We start from the raw sequence: 6,150 nt of genomic DNA on the forward strand, positions 1-6,150 counted from the left end.
TTGGGAAGAGGTGGTCTGGGGTGACCCCTACCACCTCAGGACCTCCTCTGGACAGTTGCTACGTTGGAAGGGGAGGCAGAGGACAAGAGAATTGCAAATGGGCCCCTTTCTGGGCCAGAGCAATTTGATCCCTGTGGCCCTGGGAGGGATGAAGGTTTGTGACCTCCTGCTCTCCTGGCCTGCCTTCTGGGAGCAAAAATGGAGAAGTACAGTTTGTATAAAACTAAAGCAAGACCCCAGGTGGCTCAAATGGTAAAGAGTCTGCCTACAATGCAGGAGACTCGGGTTCGATCCCTGAGTCAAGAAGATACCCTGGAGAATGAAATGGCTACCCACACCAGCATTGTTTCCTGGAGAATTCTATGGACAGAAGAGTCTGGTGGGATACATGACTGAATGACAAAACACTTTCAAAGCCAGGTCCAGTACTGCTGGCGGCTGGGGAAAGTCCCATGACCCCTTCCTCCTGGGTCTTCAGGTGAAGACAAGTCTGAGGGAAAGTCTAATGCCCATAATAGGCACATTTTGCTGGATGAGACAAGCAAATCGAAAGGGCATTGCTCAACAGAAAGGGGAGGAGAGGAAAGGGCTATGCAGAGAAGCTCAGTAAACACCCAGTTGGTGACATTTGTCTTCAAAGGGCACACCTTTTTGCCTTATGAGAAGGAGAGAGGGTGGAGCTGGGCAGGCCTGAGCTGGAGGGGCTTCCTGGCTTCCCAGAGCCAGCCTGGAGCCCAGCTGCCTTCAGTCAGATGCTCTGAAGGACTTCAGGTAAATACCTGGGGATCTCTGCTGTGTGTGCTCTTAGCTGAATAATTTATCTCAGATCCAGACTTCTTGAGAGGTCCACATCTTCACTTTTTAGTGTGATCTCAAGAAAGTTTCTTTCAACTTAGAAAGATTCATTTATAACTGATGAGTTTTCCCAGTCTTCAGAGTCACCTGAAGGATTCTACAAAGAGTCAGGTAAACAAATTCAGTAGTGGAGACACCCAGGCACCTGAGAAGATGGAACATCCAAGTATGTGATTTGTTAGTATGGATGGAGACTTAAGGGGCCCTGTGCTGTGCTTAATTGATCAGTCGTGTCTGACTCTTTGCAACCCCACAGACTGCAGCCTGCCAGACTCTTCTGTCCATGGGAATTCTCCAGGCAAGAATATTGGAGCTGGTTGCCATGCCCTGCTCCAGGAAGGGGCCCTAAAACAGAACTTTTGAAACTGGAGCTCTGCTGCCAATTCTAAGATGAGTGTGTGCGTGCCTGTTAGTCACTTCAGTCATGCCCAACTCTTTGCAACTCTAAAGACTGTACCTGCCAGTCTCCTCTGTCCATGGGATTCTCCAGGCAAGAGTACTGGAGTGGGTAGCCATTTCCTACTCCAGGGGATCTTCCCAACCCAGGGGTCAAACCTGAGTCTTTTGCGTCTCCTGCATTGGCAGGTGGGTTCTTAACCACTAGTGCCACCTGGGATGCCCTCTAAGAAGAGTGATCCTCTGTGAATAGAAGGTGTAGAGGACAATCCTAGCTGAGCTGTGGAGTGACAATTGCTTTCTTTCATCCACTGTCCCTCACTTTTCCCCCTTAGAATCCTCACCTGTCACCGCCGCCCCCCCCGCCCCCATCCACTTCACAGACAGATCTGAGATGGGAGATCGTGCCAAAGCTGTGTTTACTGAAGACCTGTCATATACTTGCTAGGAGCTCGAGCTATGACCCTTACCATTGCCACTACCTTGGAATTAAACCCGTGCTATGTGCTAAGGACTCTGCCAAGAGCTTTATGTTTATGACCTCCTTTAATTCTTACCATGACCCCAAGACTCAAAAAACAAATCTGAAACTCAACTAAGTTTCCAAGGATCCCACTGCTAGGAAGAAGTGAAACTGGATTCAACATTGGGTGTGCCCAGCTCCAAAACTTTTTTAAGATTTTATTTTTCCATTGTTTCCCTTTTTTTTCCCCCATTACTCTCTAACAGTGGTTCTCAAATTGTGGTCCTGGACCAGCAGCATTAGCACCACCAGGGAACTAAGTAGAAATGTAAATTCTTGGGTAGCACCCCAGGCCCTTTGAATCAAATTCTAGGGGTAGTATCCAACAATGTATGTTTTTATAGGTCCTCCAAATGAATAGGATGTTGTTTGGAGTTTGACAACCACTACTCTAGAGGCTCCTGTTAAGTTTTTAAGATATTTACACCTACATTTCTTATAAACATCTAGTCGATCAACAGTTACAGCCTCCTTTAGTACCTGTTTACTTCATGTCAATCAGCTAACTTCTCATGTGATCAAAACATGGGATTTTAGTTTGGGTTGAAACTAAATATTTTTCACATAAACAATCATGAATGGATTCATGAATAAAAACAGTTGTATTCATTTTTATTAAGTAAGATTTACATATAATAAAAGGAATATATATTAATCGTAAAGTTTGAGTTTTGGCAATATTCTTTTTTTTTTGGCAATATTCTTACAATCACCGTCTTAACTATAGAGCATTTCTATCCTACCTCTCTAAGAAATTTTTCATGTGCCTTTTCCTATATTTACTTCTCTTCCCATAACATCAGATCACTGACCTATCTTATTATCATTATAGATAAGATTTGCTTTTTTCTAGACTTTCATATAAATGGAACCATGTAGTATGTGATCTTTTGTGTCAAGTTTCTTTCCCTCAGCATAATGTCTGAGATTCATCCATGCTGTTATATATATATATATCAGGAGATTATTCCTTTCACTGTTAAGCAGTATTCCATTTTGTGAACATATCACAATGTATTTATTAACTTGTTGATGAATGTTTGAGTTATTTCCAGTTTGAGGCTATTAAAATGTGAAACTATTTTCATTTTTAAAATCCTCACATTTTAATGATGTTTGCTGGGTTTGTAATTTTTATACCAAACTATCTCCCCATATCACTCTAAGATATTATTCCATTATTATCTTCCATCAGAGTTGTTTAGAAGTGTAATATCTATTTGATTATTGTATTGTTTATAGTAATCTATATGGTTGTTTTTGTTTTCTCTGTAATATTTAAAGTTTTATTTTATTTTGATGTTCTAAACTTCCACCAGTGTTTTCTGTGTTATGTATATCCTGCATATCTCTCCTTAGATGTGTTTAATCAGTTATTTAACTCCTCTATTACATTTTAAATTTTAATGACTGTATTTTAAAATTTTTACTACTCTCTTGTCATTTTTAATCTATTTTTTAATCATTTTATCCTTTTTTTATGTTTTTAGGTGCTTTAAATTTATTTAATTTAACATACTTATCTATAGTTTATTTGATTATTTTTATTATCTGAAGCTCTTGGAAGTCTAAGTGGACTGTAAGTTTCTGCTGATGCTCGCTTTCTGGTGGATTAATTTAATGTGTGTTTTGTAATTTTGGATTATGAGCTCACATTCAGCATGGCTTTATCACAGGAAATTCTGGCTGGTCTGGTTTGAAGGTGTGTCCCTCCAGAGAGCTTTTACATTTTCTTCTTTCCAACAGCTTACGAGTATTGCAAGCTTAATACATTGTCTACCAGGAAGCATAAATTCAAACCCTAAACTAGAGTGAGAGCAGGGAAGAACCTTTTTTTTTTTTTTAGCTTAAATAATGCATGCTCAGTCATTCAGTTGTGGTAGACTCTGCCCACCAGGCTCCTCTTCCATGGAATTTTCCAGGAAAGAATACTGAAATGGGCTGCTGTTTCCTATTCCAGGGGATCTTCTCAATCCAAGGATTGAACCCATGTCTCCTACATCTCCTGCATTGGCAGGCAGATTCTTCACCACTGAGCCACCTGGGAAGCCCAAGTCACATAGAACCCAAGCCAAATAAACAAACTTTCTTGTTGTCTCTAGGTAGATTTCGGCTTTCACATTCTCACTGAGGGACTAATCCATCAAGCATTTTGACTTTATGCAAGCCTCTCAGTTTCAGCTTCCTGCTTATACAGGGTAAATGCTTCCCACCCCCATCCCCAAGACCTATAAAACTCAAGTCCCTGGCTTTTTGCAGTTGGCAAACCCATTCTTTTTGTCGGTCTCCTTTCCTACTAGCACAGGTTTTTTTGTTTGTTTGTTCTGTTGCTTTCTTGCAAGGAAGGCCTACAGGGCAGGAGTCCCCAAGCTCTGGGATCTAATTAATGCCTGATGATCTGAGGTGGAGTTGATGTAATAATAATAGAAATAAAGTGAACAATAAATGTAATGTGATTGAATCATCTCAAAACCATCCCCCTACCCCAAGTCCATGGGAAAAAATGTCTTCCATAAAACCAGTCCCTGGTGCCAAAAACGTTGGGGACTGCTGGGAGGGGTCCCCAGGAGACTGGCTGGTCAATCAGGTAGGGGTAGGAATCTGAACCTGGAGGGGAGTACCTATCTCTTCAACCCAGGAGGCTGAATGTTCAGCCTGCAGGAGGTTCTGGCCAGACTTCGAAGGACGAAGCCCAAGGCTCCCTTATCTGTCCACTTCTTCTGCCTTCACTCATCCCCCGTTTGTTGTAAAGTTTTCCTTTGCTCCTCTTTCCCTTTCATCCTACACTGGCCTTTGGACAACAGCTGGGCCATTTTTTTGACTGTGTGTCTTTCTGACTCTAGAATATTTACTGAAAAAAAAAAAATAAATGTACTCTTTTATACCCCCAAACCACACACACTGTTACTAAAAGGTGTGGGGTCTGGCTGCTCACCACCCAAAAGTCAATAAACAGGCCAGGCTGGTGGGAAGGAGAGTTTGCTTTATTTCAGATGCCAGCAACTGGTGGGGAGGGCAGACATCTGTCCAAAGGCCAACTCCCCCTCCTGGCAAAAAGTGGGGTAAGAGCTTTTGTAGACAGAAGTTGGGGGGGGAGCCTACATGTAAAAGCAGCACAGTCAGTTCTGACAGTCATTTCCATATTGGTCACTGATGGTCTGATCAGTGCATGTTGATTGTTTCAGGTACAGTTAACCTTCAGTGCTAGGGCTGGTGTGTTTCCATTTCTTTGAAGCCAGTTCTTAGAACTGTGGCAGCTCATGTCATGGGTACAGTCTGATCATCACGTAGTTAACTTCTCCACCTGGGGTTTTCGTTATGTCTAAGACAGCTCACAGAATTGGCTCAGAATATTGTCTATAGGCCTTAAGAAAGAAGTAAAGATCCTTGACTATGCTTAATGAATACAGTATTATTATTTGGTCTTCTGTGACTATTTTCCTTTGCTCTTCTATGTTCTCATTTCTCTGATTAAACTTTTTCTTTGATTAAAGTTTTACTCTGGCAAAAGGCAACCAGAGGATGTGGGGAGGGGGCAAGGACCATAGCGTCCTTCCCTGTTTCAACAGCAGAACCATTTGCTTAGATTTAGAGCTTTAAAGTATCATAATTAAAATCAGAGACTCGTGGTTTATCCATCTCAGTCCACGGCTCCATTCTTCAGAGTGTAGTCAGGGCTCAGGTCGTAACTCTCAGAACCATGTGTCAGAGCAGTAAGTCAACCTATCTTCTGACCTACTGGGATAGCCCATTTGAAGAACAGTCCTGACCAGGTCCTTGTCCAAATGCCAGCCATGCACCCCTCCTTGGTCAAGGTAATCTTCAACTTTTTCCTGGGGTCTCAAGCAGAGTCCCACTACCCCCACTACCTTCCATCTGGCCTTCCCCTGGGTCCTGCTTGCTTTCAGTAGATCCATGCTCTGAAAACATGCTTTTCTTGAGTAACCCCACTGCTTAGATGCCTTGGGGTACCTTATTGGGAAGCAAGTGAGAATAAGGTTCTCAAATCAAACCCCAATCCACGCTGCCTTTTCCATGCTGAACTTGTTCAGTCACTCAGTCGTGTCTGACTCTTTGCAACCCCATGGACCATAGCCTGCCAGGCCTCCCTGTTCTTCAGTATCTGCTGGAGTCATGTCCGTTGATTTGGTGATACCATCCAACCATTCCATTCTCTGCTGCCCCCTTCTCCTCCTGCCCTCAATCTTTCCCAGCAGCAGGGCCTTTTTCAGTGAGCCAGCTCTTCACATCAGGTGGCCAAAGTATTGGAGCTTCAGCTTCAGCATCAGCATCAGTCCTTCCAATGAATATTCAGCACTGATTTCCTTCAGGATTGACTGGTTGATTACCTTGCAGTTCAAGGGACTCTCAAGAGT

This window comes from Ovis canadensis, chromosome 1 (assembly GCF_042477335.2).
Source record: "Ovis canadensis isolate MfBH-ARS-UI-01 breed Bighorn chromosome 1, ARS-UI_OviCan_v2, whole genome shotgun sequence".
NCBI lineage: Eukaryota > Metazoa > Chordata > Mammalia > Artiodactyla > Bovidae > Ovis > Ovis canadensis.